The sequence below is a fragment of the Echinops telfairi genome, unplaced genomic scaffold (assembly GCF_000313985.2).
Source record: "Echinops telfairi isolate 266 unplaced genomic scaffold, ASM31398v2 ScPeMD7_17;HRSCAF=63, whole genome shotgun sequence".
Lineage (NCBI taxonomy): Eukaryota > Metazoa > Chordata > Mammalia > Afrosoricida > Tenrecidae > Echinops > Echinops telfairi.
The window spans coordinates 9,250,522-9,266,620 of NW_022103914.1; the positions used below are offsets into that span (position 1 = coordinate 9,250,522).

The following is a 16,099-nucleotide window of genomic DNA, read 5'->3' on the forward strand; positions in this document are numbered from 1 at the left end:
CCCCCCGCCCCAGTCTTCTGAAGATAACATGAGTCTGATTGGTGCTTTGGGTCAATGCCTAGCCAGTCCAGGTTCCCTGGTTTTACTTGCGAGCATGGTTCTGCATACTAGTTAATCTTCTTTCCTCCACACTCTTCCTGAGGGCACCCACCCTTCCCTGAGCACAGCAGCCTTGCTGGCTTAATAATCAGCATGCACTGGGCAGTGACAATGGTGCCTGGGTTTATAAGACCCAATGGAATTAGGGCTCCTGTTGTGGACAGACCGCAGCCTCACACAGCAAAGGGTTCAGAATTGAAGCTCCAGTTGAAATCTATATGTGAAACTCTTCAGGAGAGCCCGGTCCAACCTGACTGTGCTTGCTGGTACTCCGTCCCTGTCAGGGGTCGGACACGTGAAAAGAGTCTCTGATTCTGCAGGAGGGTGCCCTGGGTCTGCGACAGAGACAGATGCCAGCCTTGCCTAGAAGCAGACTCTTGGAAGTGGTGAAAGAATGTGGAATTACTCACTACAGATTAGTAAGTAAGCAAAAGGAAGGCTGTGTTTACCTGGCTCATTGGGTAATCTGACACCAACACCATCACCTTCTGCAAGGGCAACGAGTCAGCTGACTTCTCCCATCGGTGAACTTCCGCTGTTTGAGCAGCATGCCTTTGAAACTTTGCCTCGGCCTTGGCAGCCGGTGTCAAGTGCACTGTATTTGCCCTTGCAGGGCGACAGGTTACGCCTGGTGAGGCCAGGCCGAGGGCGGTCTGCCTGCCCCTCAGGCAAGCCCCTTCCCTGCTCGTCAAAAGGGTGAGGTTGGGCTTGATGTCCTCGGCCCACTTCCAGCCACGTGCACCACGAGCCAGCCGTGGCACGGCAGGGCTACCTCCACGAGCTGCTAAAACAGAAACCACCGGAGGCCCACCACGGAAGCGGCCTGAAGTTCATTTAATATGCTCCTGGCAGATGGGGACAGCACTCTGAGGAGGGAGCCAGGAATGGTCAGGATTGCAGGACGCGGGTGCTCCTTCCACAGTGTGGCCAGGTTGCCGAGGTTTATCGGGATGGACACAGGATACGTGTGCATTTTGCTCGACTAGAAAAGCCTTACAAATGGACTAAAAAGAGAAAAATAGAAACAAAATTTAAAAAAGAGAAAAATAAAAACAAAACCCAAGTGACCCAGCAGAGATGCACCCAATTCGGCAGCCCGGTCTTGCTGGTGTGGGGGCGTCTCTCGGCCCCGCCCCCACGGTGACCCGGCAGGGGCGCTGGGTGCGTGGTGGGAGAGCCCCGCAGCCAGCCCCTCTGTGTACACAGCGCTTTAGGCCAGCCTCTGCCGAGCTGCACTTCACGGTAACAACGAGAACAATGTCGCCATCTCGGAACTGTCAACAGCCCCACAATGTTCAAGTCTTTCGCCCAATATTTGCGGAGCCAGGGCGGCCTGTCTCCTTGGCAATATTGACTTAGAGTCATCGCTGACCAGGAAACCCCGAGGGCCCAGCCTGCTTGCTCTGACCGTCCAAGTGCTAGGACCTTAGGGATACGGTGGCGTCTGCAGATGCCAGTCATAGGCTGTGGTTTCTGTGCAGACCGTCGGGGTCCCAAGGTGGGCTGGAGCCTGAATCTCCAGCCTGTCCACTCAGATGATCTGAAGTTCCTCCCTACGCCCCAGGCTAGTTAACGTGCTCTGCTCCTTAGGACTGGAAGTTCAGGTCCACTCAGGGGCACGTTGGATGAAAGGACAGGAGATGTACACCCCACACGCCTGGGCAGGGCTTCGTGGTATCGTGTTTATACACTGGGCTGCCAGCCGACAGGTCAGCAGTGTGACCCATCAGCTGCCCCGAGGGAGAAAGACAGGGTTTTCTGACCCAGCAACGAGTGACAGTCTTGGAAACTCACGGGGCAGTTCTCCCTGTCCCGCAGGGTCACACGAGTCTGCATCCATTCAAAGGCAGCGAGTTGGGGTTTTGATTTTGGGGGGCCGCTGTGAGTCAGAATGGACTCTCTGGCGATTGGTTTTAAACGCCCTCCTTCAAGCCAACCCGCAGAGCTTGGCCGGAAGGGAGCAGAAGAGAATGAGCTCGTTTTCCAGACTGAAGATTTCAAGAAGAGAGTGTCGCCGAGAGCGTTCCCTCTGGAAGAAAAGTGTGCTTTTCCTGGTGAGTGGGTCAGACCTGGTGCCTTCCGGCGGCAGCACCTTCTCGCAGTGAGTTCTGAGCCAGACACACATTTCTGTCAACAAATACCAAGTCCAGAAACCCGCGTTGCCAGGGAAAGCCCGTGCACCCCCTCTGAGACCCTGCGCACAGCCGTGACCTGTGACCTCTTCACTCCCAGCCTGCGTCAGCTGGACAAATGGGGCCCTGTGGTCCACTGAGGCTGACCCTCCCTGCAGGTGCTCTGTGTCTAGGGCAGGCCGTGCTCCAGGTCAGGTGGCTCCGGGTTAGGGCACCCCTGCTTTCGAGAGAGAGCGGTTCTCTTTCCCCCATTTCATCAGAAGCAGTTTTATGAGACTCCCTGCCCTCTCTCTGCCTCCAGGCCCTGCCCGCTCACTATCCATTAATTTAGCCAATTTCCTGGGCTCCCGCGGCCCCCTGGGGGACCCTACTTTGGTGGGCAGCAGCGGAACAAGACCCCCTGCTGTTCCCCTTCCCTTTTAATTACATGGGGACAAGCTTCCTGGGTTGACTGGGGAGGCGAGCTCCAGGCCAGCCTGGCTGCCCTCTAGGAAACAATGCACACATGTCCCAGAGAACTCCCTCCTCGCTTAATCCGGGCCGGGAAGAAAGGGCCTTTTCTTCTTCTTGTGAAAAGGGGTCTTCGATGCTAAGATACCATTTTGTGTCTCAAGTCATGTCACGAGACTTCTGCCTCGGCCTCGCTGCCTGCTCTTTAGAAATGAAAGACACAGCCCCTGCGCCACCTCAGGACAAGTGCCCCCCGCCCTGCCCTCCCCGGACAATAAAGGGAGGCTGGGGGCCACGGGAAGCAGGGAAGGCTCCCGGCTCCCACTGTTCCTTTCTCATCCCGCAACTTCGGCTCTCGGGACTATTTGCCCAAAGGATGAGCAGGGAGGGCTGGGCCTCACCTGCTGGTCTTCAAGGGTCATGAATCGTCTCCTAATCCCCTGCACAGAACAGCCCTTTCATATGACGGACGGCCGCCACGTCTGTGCTGGCCGCCTGGGGCTGTGTCCACCTCATCCTGCCAGCAGGCCTGTCCCCGCTCCGCTTCCCTGGCCCTCACGCTCAGGGGCCTCACTGGCTTCTGACGCCCTGGCCGAGGCTGGAGGGACAACCAGCTTGTCACAGGCACCGCTAGCCGCCTGCTTTCCACCACTGAGCCACCTTCCTGTATCAGGGGTTCAAGAAATCATGAGCAAGGATTACACACGTGCAGCCTGCTGCTTCTTAAGAAGTTGATGTCACGACCCAGAGGAGAACTTATTACATCCCTTGTGGTCTCGTACGCTTTGTTATAGGTTACATTGTACCCTCCCCCAATGTGTTTCATGTGCGTGTGCGCGCTGTGTGTTTGAACCTTAAGCCTTATGCCTGTGGGGAAGTTCCTGTGGGATACAAACATTTCCAATTCACCTGAAGGCAACTCAGAAGAAAACACGTGGAGATCTGCTTCCAACCGGTGAGAAACCCGCCCCCTGGCACTGAGTGAGTGTCGGCTCACAGTGACCCTGCATGGAGGATTTTCAAGCTGTAAACCTTTACCGGAACAGACAGCCGCAGCCTTCTCCCTCAGAGCCCTCAGGGGGATTTGCGCCACTAAGGTTGCCCGGAAAGCCCTCCTGTGCACACTGGGCGGGCTGCGCCACCACGAGGCCGAATGCCTGGGAAGTAACGAGGACAGCAGCATGCCTAGAGAAGCAGTCCTGCTGGCCATTGTAGGGTGAGCCCCGGGCCTGACCACTGCCAAGTGATAGCGCAGTCCGAGTAGACACACAAGCAGCACAGACTGGGAAAGACGTGCCATGGGCAGGCCACCAGAACCAGGGACACAGAGCAGGGAGGGGTCCGAAGGGCTGAGACCCTGGTGTGGACTTGCAGCCTCCGCATCTGTGAGAAAGTAGACAAACAGGTGTTGTGCAAAGCCACCCACTGCCGGTATTTCTGTGGGAGCCGCAGCTGGGAGCAAGAGGCACTTCCCGGTCTATACTTCTACCACATTGACAAAAGGCTTACGGGCAACTCTTGGACATGCCCACACCACATTGAAAATGAGCGGAAGAGAAAATGCAGCAAAGTCCAATTAAGTCGGGCGAGCTTTAAAATCACTGACATGTGAATGTAAGGTTCCAGAGGAGAGCAAGGGTCAGCTGAGAATTCAGCTAAGGACTTCCCACGGCCAAGGAGAAGGGAGGGAATTGGCCATGAGATGAAACAAGCACTCGACTAGCTCAGAGGGAGCACAGTTCTCATTGATCCCGAGGCACCCCATGTCTTCACACAAACACTGACACTGTGTGTGTGGCGCTAACAGTGCCATCCCTGACCACTGTACACCAAACAGAACAGCTTCCTCTAGAGGTGCTTCGTTGTTGTATTTGGTAAGCGTTTGGCAGCTAACCACAAGGTTAGTGGTTCCAAACCACAAGCCACTCCAAGCAAGAAAGATGAGGCTGTCTGTTTCCATAAAGAGTTAGGGTCTTGGAAACCCTACACCGGGGTCTGTATAAGTGGAGACCCACTCGATGGCAGTGGGTCTGCTGTGTTGGCTTGTCGTTGTAGGGCTGTCAAGGCTATTCTACTCATAAAGACCCACATGATCGAGTAGAATGGCTTCTGGGAATTCCCATGGCTACAATCCTTAAGGGGAACAGATTACCGGGCCCATTCTTCTAAGGCAACAGTGGGTCGGTGTAGACCACTAACTAGGCTCCCTGCATCTTCCCAGATGAACCCAGAGCTATACACCAGCCCACTTCTTCCTCTGAATATGCAAATACCGTCACTGAGTGCAGGCCACGTGGGCTACACCATAGGGGTCTGTCCTCCGCAGGCATCCACCAATGTAGAGAGGGATGCTGTGAGCAGGTGGTTCCTGCTGCAGGCCAGGTCTCAAGGCCCAGCACAAGCTCAACGGAGGATCCACAAGGCAGAGCTGGACTGAGCATTTCCATGGCCTCCCCAAGGCCAGATTCGGGCAGCGTGGGGCTAATGGGTTGGGATGATCTGCTGCTCAGCAGAGAATTGGAGGGCAATCACTGCAGAAGCAGCCAGCCTTTTGTTGAACTGACTGGATGGAGGCAGCAGGAGGAGGGATTCATCAATATTTCCGATGATTTGAATCTGCCCTTAAACCAACAAGGTATCATAATAATAGCTAGGATGCTTGGGGTGCTCCTTGGATGCTGTTGCATCAATCCGGACTCCTGATGACCCTGTAGGACAGAATAGAACAGCCCACAGAGCATAGCAGGCTTCACTCTTCATGGGAGCAGGTCAGCACAGCCTCTCTTCTCCCACAAAGCTGCTGGCAGGGTTAAAACCTGGGACCTTCCCATGAGCATCGGAGCCCTCCCCACTATGCTCCTTCCAGAGCTTTCTCAATATCGACCCCAAACTCGCTGCTTGGGCATCCATGCCAACTGATAGCCTCTCACAGGACAAGGTAGATCTGCCCCTGGGGGGTTCTGAGACTGTAATACTTCGTGGGAGTAGAAAGTCTTTCTCTTTCAGAGCAGCTGGTGGTTTTGAACCACAGACCTGGCAGTTAGCAGCCCAACACATAACTACTGTGCCACCTGGGCTCCTCACTATGGGCTAGACACTTTGAAAGTACTTGAAATGTATTTACTTGACCCTTAAAAAGTGTGAGGTTAATTACTGCGTGTACACACACACACACACACACACACACACACACACACACTTTTTCTATGTACCAGATGAAGAAATCCAGTCTCAGAGAAGAATCTGTCTGGCACCACACAGCAAAGAAATAGCAATGGCAGGACTTTAACCCGTGTTTTTTTGTTTGTCAAGCCCAGGAGTCACCCTCCCACACAGACAGCCAGAGGACTTTATTTCGGAGAGGGGTGCTACAAAAAAATAGGGTTCACATCTTCACCTTCAGACTTTTGCTGTATTGTTGAGCAGGGATTGGGCCTCTAAGATCTGTGATAGCGCCCCCATTCAGAGAAACGTATTCATTCATTCATTCACAGGATACTAATAATGATACACTCACTGACACTGACTCAATTAGAACGACCCCATAAAACAGAGTAGAACTGGCCCTGAGGGTTTCCAAGACTGGGAATCTTTACAGGAATAGAAAGCCTCATCTTTGTCCCAAGGAGTGGCTGGCAGTTTCGAAGAGTTTAGCTGCCAGTGCACAGCCCGAGTTCCTAAGAATAATAGTGCTGTGAAAAGCAGACACTCGCTCATCTTTCAGAATCTAGGTTTGGTTGGGGAAGGTGGACACAGCATACATAGCTGCTCCCCTCCAGGAAGGAGACGTCAGGGGCATCTCAAGGAGAAGGAAATTTGTTTGAAGGGAGAGGTCAGGAAGAGCAAGCTCCCAAAGAAGACAAGGTTTGAGGTGATTCTGAGTATGAGTGGCAGCTAGCGAGGCACATGGGTGCTTGGAGCTTGAGCAGAGCTGAAGCTCAGGAGGTTAGCGCGGAGTTCAGGGTGCGTGGGGGGTAGGTGGGGGTGTGTGTGGCGGAGGAGTGAGTCCCGGGAAAAAGTGATGTGCTTCGAGGCTGGTTCCGTGAATCACTCAGTGATTCTAGACTTGATCCTATCGACAGTGCCACTTAGTGGAAAGGTTTTAAGCAGCTGGGGTAACAAATCATGTGTGCTTTAAAAACAGATCACCTGGTCGACCAAGGACCACTATGCCCGGTCCTGTGCCATCCTGACAACTGAGTCCACCATTGGGTGATAGGGTAGGGCAACAGAGAATGTGCGTAAGGAGTCATTTAAACGGTAAGCATCAGTGTAAACACCATGAAGAACTCTAAGAGGAAAACTTTTTTTTAAAAGGAGAACTACTGTATGCGTAGCTATATGGAAAGATCTAATCCCCCCCACCCCCCCACCCCAGATGTGGGCATGCAGATGTGTTCAACCAGTTGCCTGGTTCCACATTCTCATCTTGTAGTTTGGGGCCGGCTGAGCATGCTACGCCTTATCCATGCATGCTTTCTGCTCGCCTGGCTTCCTCCAGACAGTTACCATTAACTCTCCAACCTGCAAGAAAATTGTTCCACACAAAGGACCCCAAAATGTCCTGCTCTACCCCACAAGCCTGCAAACAAATGGTAGAGGAATGAGGTCAGAAAGGAATCCCCGCCTCCCATGCCTCTGAATTCATTTACCTACCTCAGTGCCCATTCAGAGCCAGGGTTGGGGGCGGGAACGAGAGGTGCTCTGGGCCAAGTGGAGTTGGGGGCCGAGCGCTACAGTACAAGATTTGACAGGCTTCGCCAGCCTCTGGCTTCTTTGTGTCTCCTGCATAATAGAGCAGCACAAACTGAGCAGCACACGAGCTCGCTCACACCCGTGGGCAGAGGACACTCTTTGCAAATGCTAATAGTATTGTAGCATCCTGTCACCCGGTAACACAAAAAAGGAGGTTGATTTTCACATGAACCAGAACGGGCCCATTGTACACAAGTTTGTGACCAACTGTAGCTGCACATCAAGAGCCCAGCCAATCAGAGTACACAGCTGGCGAAACACACGCATGCACCCACGGGACCTGGCTGGCACTGGGTGCATGAATGACGTCACAGACGTGGGTCTGAGTGGAGCTGGGCTGCAGTGAGGAGCCTCCAGAAGCATGTGGGGTCCCAGCTGTGTTGGGGAGAGCTCTGCAGTGTCTCTGTGCCCAGGCCTCAGAGGCCGGTTCTACCCTGTCCTCATGGGTCACTATGAACTAGTTTACTTGATGCCAGGGTGGGAGTCAGATGACCTCTTCAGGTGCCAGCCCTGATCCAATACAAGGGGAGTTTCCCTGGAGTGTGGCCTGCATTGTCCCTTGTCTTCCAGGGATAAAAGGAAAAAGAAGTGCGCAGAGAGGGGGCCTGGCTACTGGGAACGAAGTTCGTCCTCTGGGCATGGTTCCTTCACCGAGAACCTCCTGGACGCAGGGGAAGATGGCCACCAAACATGAGCAGCCCTCCCCGGGGCGTGCCCCGTCACAGTTGTGGCCAGGAGAGCCGCCGTGGAGAAAACCTGCCCCTGCCACTGGCACAGCCTATTTAGCCTCCTGGCGCGCTAACTTGCGAAAGAGTAAGTGTGTTAAAGATGTCCTCGTGAGGTGTGTCTGTTACAGCAGCACCAGGTAACTACGGCGGGCGGGGAGGGACAGTCATTTAGCTAAGTGCAGGCTTATCATCAGAAAGGCGTTTTCAACTTGAGACGCTGAGACTCGCTACACTAACTGTGGACAAGTGACATGCAGCTTTGGGGATCAAGTTTCCCAATCTATAAAATGGGGATGGCCAACACTGCACGAATGCGCTAACGCAGGCAAAACAGGACATGCTGATTCCTGTGCTCGAGATCCAAGTTCTCTTCTTCAAGATTTACAAGGAAAACTGAAAGTCTTGTGGATCCAAGATAGGATGCTGACCAGTAAAAAGGCTTCGGAGGGTTTCCTAGATGGGAGCCTCAAACGCTAGGGGCCAGTTACACTACACTTCTTGGCGTTCTGTGTTCTGGGCCCCCAATAAGAACGCCTCTCTTTGGAAAGGCTGCACACGTATATGTATCGGTGAATGCTCTCACCCCACCCCCTAAACCTGCACCAGCCTCCTCTTCTTCCTGTTCGTGTTGCTTGTGGTCTTCGGGAGGTGGGTTCGTCGTTGCCACTCGCTGTGTTCTTGAGATCATTACAAACACACTGAGTGCAGAAAAACAAGTCTAATTTGGCATGGTTGGGAGTTGGGGTACACCACCTGAGCATCTCTATCCTGTGTGAGTATGTCCAATGAACACCAACAGATTTTTGTCTAACAAATATGCTGTTGTATTATTGGTTGGGAAAAAATGTGTTTTCGGTTGTCCAGTCCACGTGGACTCGTGGGGACTCCAGGTGTGCGGAGCAGGCCTGCTCCCTGCGATTCCCAAGGCTGTGACCTTTCAGAAGTTGACCCCCAGGCCTGTCTCTTAAGAGGCCCCTGGGCAGGTTTGAACAGCCAACTTTCTGACTCATGGCCAGGTGCCACCCAAACTCCTTTAAACATACTCTAGAAAAATGCATTTTTCAAGAGAGAAATGAAATAGTGAGCTCTGCATTTTGATGCATGACTACTTTTGTTAAGACACATGAAAAACCGGCGACAGGCTCACCTCATTTTATTGCATGCGGCTTTACTGAGCTTTGGAGTGACTGTGGTTAAAAATCAACAACAGCCTGGGCCACCCTGAGTTGGCTGAGTTAGTCTACTGGCACCACTCATCCAAGAGCGGGCGCTCTTACAACATCGCAAATTCTCCATACTATTTATTACACACTTTGAAAATCAGAAGTAAACAACTTTTGGATGCACGGTGGGGGGGTGGGGGGTGGGACCAAGGGAGTTATGCAACTCACTGCTATCTCCAAGGTCAGCCTGTAAAAATGCACCAAGAATTAAAGGACCTGAATTAATTCCAGCACTCCTGGCAGTTGCAGCAAAAGAATCTATGGAGTTCTTCCTCATTGTCAGAAGGAAGTAATTTGCCTAGAGTGGGAAATGTTGCTAGCCCCAAATTAGCTAGCAAATCCTTGTTCTAATGAATGTGAGCAATCACAGAAGCATGTCATTCATCTTTCTCCAGAAAATGTGGTGCCTTCAACTGGAATCCCTTGTCTGCAAAATCCACCCCCCACCCCCCTAAATCCCGCTGCAAGTCCTACCAGAGCAACCCTCTAGGTCTAAGAAGGGCTCCCAGGGTTTCTGAGGCTGAAAATCTTTGAAGCAGCCTCATCTCTCTCCTGTGCGGTGCTTGGTGAGTTTGAACAACAGCTTTTGGGTTGGCAGTCAAAGCTCCGGGCCACCATGTCACACACAGGTCTCCAAGAGCACAGTATAATGAAACGAAATACAGTGGAGTTGATCTATTCTTACATTATTCCTTCAAACGGTTGACGTCTCGTGCGCTTTCAGCATGTGCCCGATCACAGTCAACCAGGGCTGTTTCTGTTAAGTGGATGCATTCTGCTTTCCGTGCGGTTGCTACATGACTGACTGCTTGACTACACGACTAAGTGGGCTTGCACGCTAAGGAGTGCATCTTTATTCTTTCTTTTTGGCCACATATATTGGTGGTGGTGGTGGGGTTGCTAGGTTATCAGAATGCAACCTGTATCTTCTTCACAAGGTGCCAAGAGCTCTCTTGGAGGACAGGGGCAGCCACGTGGGCTTGGGTGTTCCCAGGTGTGTGGAGCTCACTTTATTTTTTTAACCAAGATATTTGAATAGTCTCAAATATTTACATAAGAAACGGGCTAAAGTTGGATTTTTTCCCAGAGGATCATGGAACAATAAGGATTCTTGTTCCTAACCACAACAAAATGAACAGCTGAAGGCGGTTCAGTGGGAAAGCCTTTAAAAGGGGCAGTGTCTGCATCAGCGAGTGGGCCGATGATCTCACCTCGGGTGCGTCAGGTGAAGGTAGACCACGAGAAGTCTTCCTGAGAGCAATCATCAGACGATCTCAATTTTCAAGTGATAAATTCAATTATCATTTCAGGGTACAGATTTAATTGAATAATCTGTTTTAAGTTTTTCTTGCCCTAAATGTTATCATTGTCCTTGGCGTTAAAAGGTCACCTGCATTCAAACTGTCCTGATATTGTCATATTTTAACTTTGAGCCAGTTTTGATGCTTGTCTTAAACCCTTGAGAGTTCTACATCTATCGGAGAAGTCGAACGTGCACAGAAAGAATCACCGTTGACACACACTAGGTCTCCTTGCTGACTTTAAAAACGCGTTTTTGTAATGCAATTAATAATACACTGGTGTTACTCACAAGCACATGGTAGCTACTTCACCTAGAGCGCTGTTAAATCTTCAGGAGCAATACAAACATTATTAACTCTTCAAATTGTGTTGTTAAGTAAAGATTTTGAACTTCAGTTCCACAAAGGATGAAAACTCAATCCACAGTAGGACTGTTTGGGCCTTAAACTAAGTTTGGTGGAATAAGTGATAGGGTTGAAACATGTCCTTGGCTTTGTACTTTCTAAAGGAATCAACTTCACTTGCAGATACGAACATTGTCATGCTCACAAATACGGAGCTGTGACTCTGGGACTGGTGTTGTTTCGGTTTGGCTAACCTGTCGGAGTTTTCAGAAAGTCACACCTACCTTTGCCCGACTTCATGCATGTGACAAGCCACAGTTACAGGCAGCCTTTATGAGCTAAGTTCAGGGAAAACTTTAAAAAAAGAGTAAATATTTGACAATCTTGTTGAAGAGCTCTATTCTTTCACGTGGTTCAATTTCTAGCCAAGAACCAGCCATCTGCCAGAGGAGGCTTGCGTGTTGCTGTGATGCTCAGCAGGTTTCAGCGGGGCTCCAGACTAAACTAGACCGGGAAGCAATGCCGAGTGACCTACTTCTGAAAACCAGCGGATGACCATGATGTGGATCGCAATAATCTGCGCCCTAACTGATCCTGGGGGTAGCACAGGGCCCGGCAGCATTGTGTCCCACGCAACCGCAACGGCTCGCAATGGCAGGTATCAGGTCTCGTCCAGTGTTGAGACTTCTGGGTAACACTCGTGACTCACTAAGGAGGTTAGCATCACAAATGAAAACCACGCCTGTCAAAGCAATGCCATTAAAAGATACCCACATGTGTTGAATTGTATTGAGATATGAAACAGGAGTCCTGGCAGCGCAGTGAGTCAGTGCTTGGCGGCTAGCTGAAAGGTGGGCTTGGTTCAGTCCGTTGGTGGGAGAACGATGTGCTGGTCTACTTCTGTAAACGACAGCCTGAGAAGCCTGGGGCAGCAGTTCCACTCTATCCGTGAGTGCTGCTCTGAGTTGGAATCGACTCCGTGGCACAAGAGAAGAAGAATATTACAACCAGCACTGACCGACTGTGAACTAGTGAAACGCTGTGGGAAGTGCACACTTGTCAGACCATGGACTCAGAGATACAGCGGGGTGGGGGTGGACATAAAGCAGCCCAGATGCACTGTCATCAGATCACTTGGCTCGGAACAACCCTCCAGGGAGGAGGAGGACCAACTGACCAGGGCTCCGTGAGCGTTACTGGAGCAGGCTGCCATGTCTTGTTTTCCATGGAGATTGGTGGGTTTCACCCGTCGATAGACCCTTGGTTACCAGCTGAGGTCTCAATCGCTGGGTCCCCCTGGCTTCTGGGAGTCAAACAGTGCCTCTACATATACAGGTCTTTACCTCACTGAAGCGCAGACAATTTAAAATACGCTCTCCAAGAATAGAATTATAATGGGATTTACATAGCTTTTAATTATTCATTTAGACAAATGACTTTAGATCAAGCACAGGCGAAATAGAAGTTGCAGTAACGTCTGAAGGTAGTAGTGTGAAGGTTTAAAAAAAATGACACAAAGTTCATTCACAGTGCACAAGTGAACACAAGTTTTACATAATTATATAACACATAGCCATGACTGTTCAAAATGTACGACAATTTTCACACACATTTTGTCTTGCTAAACCGAAGCACATTATTTGCTCAGGAGGCAAAAACTCCTGCTTTGAGCGCAACTGGAAAGCTACAGAGCTGTTTCTTTTCACAGAGAAATGCTATCTAAACTAAATCTTACCATTATTAACCACCTGCTTTCCCATTAAACCTACACTCCTGTTATCGTACGTGAAACGCCCCAGCTGCCAGGTTAGGAAGCACCACTCCAGCTACGCTCCCTACACCTCAGTGGTACCCCTGTTTACTTGCCTTTTGGAAGCTAATTTCTTTATGGGAAGGTGGCTATCAGATTAAAGCCTGGAAAACCAGAATCTATGCAGAGCAAAGAATATAATTAAAGCTACTAGAAAAGGCAGATTGCCCCACTTGTAAACAATCATTCATTTCCTATTGATGCTGTTTTTTTCAAACTGACACTCTGATCAAGTCCATTTTGACCCCACCTATTTACAACAGTTGCCCATAGTTTGCTTACTTCGTTTTTTGCACATTCATACCAAAAAAATTCAGATTTCTGTCCCAGTTAAAGCTTAACTTATATAGCCTGAAAATCCAAGATGGCATTTTTTTTTTGTTTCAATAAAAATAATTTCTAATTTTTGAACTACAAACATGACACACAGGGTTACCGGTGAGAATCAGAATTTTATTTCTTTCTATCAATAACATCTACTTTTAATAAATATCTAGCTTTCTAAAAAAAAAAAGCATGCTTAATATGAGATCATCTACAAAAAATTATATATTCTTTGAAAGAAATTATATTACTGAGAAAGATGGGGGATGTCTGGATTCATGAAAATGACACTTTGAATAATATTAATTTATATATTCTATTTATATATTTAAATTACAATACTGATCTCTTCAAAGAAATGCAGGTGACCACCCCTTCCTTTACAAAGAAATTCATAGGAGGGGTGCAGGGGATGTGGTGAGAGGACTGACTCCCGCAGCCTTTGGCTGGAGAGAGGTCTGTACAACCCTAGCAGAGGTCTTCTTTTCTAGACCACAGCTCACAGAAATAAACACGGCCTACTTCCTCTTTTCTCTTACAGTGGTTGTGTTTTACAACCACCCGCTCCAGCAAGGGCCATCCATACCTGCAGGCTGCCTGGGGGAGAGGGCGGGTTAGTGTGCGGAGCACTGGTCCTCTGCTCTTGTCCGCAGCACAGGTGTCCCGCGCCCACTGAGCAACAATGGATACAGCCACTAGCTGCTTCAGAGGGTCCACTTTCATTCAACAGTAAACAACGACTGTTTACTGAACTGAACTGTCAATTTCCAAAATATTTGTAATGTCCTTCAACTTGGGAGATTAAGCATCAGACCTTGAACAAGGATGCACTGATGTGTAAAAGCAAAAAAAGGGGGAGGAAGGGGGTGTAAGGAACTGTTACAAAAAGCAAAGCAAAACAAAACAATCCTAATCCCAACCCCGGGCAATGGACTACTAGGTAAATTGTAAAATAAGAACTGTAACATGATGGCCCACTTTTTTGTTATCATAATATGGCTTAATGAAAAGGCAGCAAAGAATAACCTTAAATGAAACAAACAAACAAACAAACAAACAAACAAAACATTTTAAATCAAAATGGCATATCTCTTTGCTCTCAGCCAATCAAAAAGTCTTTTAAGTCAATAAAAAATATATATAAAACACATAAAAATGATGTGAAGGGCATTATTACAATCGAAATTCAATGAGTTAAACTTAAGGTCTTCCCTAGACACCCAGCTAAGAGAGGAGGGTCAGCATCATTCTAAGTGTTGAAATCACATCGACATTATAAACAGCTTTATGAAAGACTGCTTTCCCCCGATGGCCTGCCTATCCTGTTTGGAAACTGGAAATGAAACCAATCAACCCATTATTATCTCAACTGCCTCATCCTGTGTCAGAATCCAACAGCTCCGTCAATAGCACTGTTAGCAGAAAGTCTGGCTTAAGTACACAACATCCAAAATGAATTAATTTCCAACGGGCACAGGAGTACAAGACGACCAACTGAAACGCGCGGTCCGAAGGGCTCTGGCCTTAGCCTTCTCAGGCAACTCTCTCAGTGGTCAGTGAAAAAGGTTGGAATCTCTGATTTACCTTGCAGTTAAAAGCAAATTAACCTATCGGACGGGTTCTTCAGTCAACTGTTTTTATGTCCCGTGGTGAGTGTAAAGGGCACTCCCACAGTCCAGTAGCTCCCAGCATACAACACCACAGATAATGTCAACAAGTGAGTAGGCTCCCATAACTTCATGTCTCCACTCACCTCGCTAGGCTTTCATTCAAAACACCTGGCCTTCTTTTTCCGGAAAAGGCTCGCAGAGATTAGTGGCACCAGTGCTCCCACAAATGAGGGGATAAGACAAGCAGGTCAACAAGTCCCTTATTTTCCAGTACCGACCTTAATGGCCACCATACTTATATCATCGCAATTTGTCACCTCAAGACAATAAAACAGGGTGCGAATGCTGTATCCACTGGTCTTCCACTCGACGGGCAACCGTGGTTAAGGCGTCTCTACTATGCACACGTGATTTTATCCCGTGACTTTATTGTATGTTTATAAAGGGGAACAGCAGAACAAAAAGAGGCAGGACAAAGGACTCTGGAGGAATTTTCTTTCTTCATATGTAGGCAGAGAGGCAATGATGAGTGGCATTCTGAAAAACAAAAGCATTTCACAGTTAGGTTTGTGAAGACAAACACAACATTTCTTGACAAGCTTCACTGAGACTACTGAAGCACACCTTCTTGCACTTGCTAGTTTGAACAGAATCGTTTAAAATGTAACCCAAGTATTAGCATAAGTCCATCTAAGATTACATACACATCACAAAGAATCCTGTAATTCATTTTCTTACAGAAAAGGAGTAAAAGACCTGTTATACTACAATTGACAGGTAGACAAAGAATCTCTATGTCTGTTTTAGGTGTAAACATCCTCAGCAAGAATTAGAATTACCAAAAAAAAAAAAAAAAAGAATTAGAATTACAGATGCTTAACATTTTAAATGTTAAATATTTTAACATTTAAAATATTTACATGTTAAATATTTTTTAACATTTAAAAAATATGTTAAGCAGAGGAGCACTACATACTAAAGGCCTTTAATGGGAAAACATGCTTATCTTCCATCCAGCAGAGGGCTGGTGGTTTCAAACTGTGGCCCTTGAGTTTTCAGCCCAACGTATAATAACCACACCACCACTGGAATGTCTCCAAATTAGCCTAGAGCACCATTCTTCTTTGGAGTCTTGAGTGGCACAAGTGGCTAAGCGGGGGACTGTGGACCTGAGAGGCTGAGGGCTGTAACTCAAGTCAGGGACACCTTAGAAGCCCCAGCCCTGGAGATCTGTTCCCAAAAGACCACAGTCATGAACATCAGCCTACAGAGCATTGCACTTGCCCACAGGGAGTCACCATGAGTCAGAATTGATTTGACAG

General features: G+C 48.9%; 1 protein-coding gene across 4 annotated transcripts in view; it reads right to left on the bottom strand.

Moving 5' to 3' along the window:
* Positions 1-12,430: 12,430 nt before the first annotated feature.
* Positions 12,431-16,099, bottom strand: part of OPA1 (OPA1 mitochondrial dynamin like GTPase) — a 91,227-nt gene continuing 87,558 nt past the window's right edge. For all 4 annotated transcript variants that reach the window (XM_004712285.2, XM_004712290.2, XM_004712286.3 and 1 more), the window contains one exon: positions 12,431-15,314. The gene's annotated coding sequence lies outside the window, so the exon portion shown is untranslated. The remainder of the gene's footprint in view (positions 15,315-16,099) is intronic.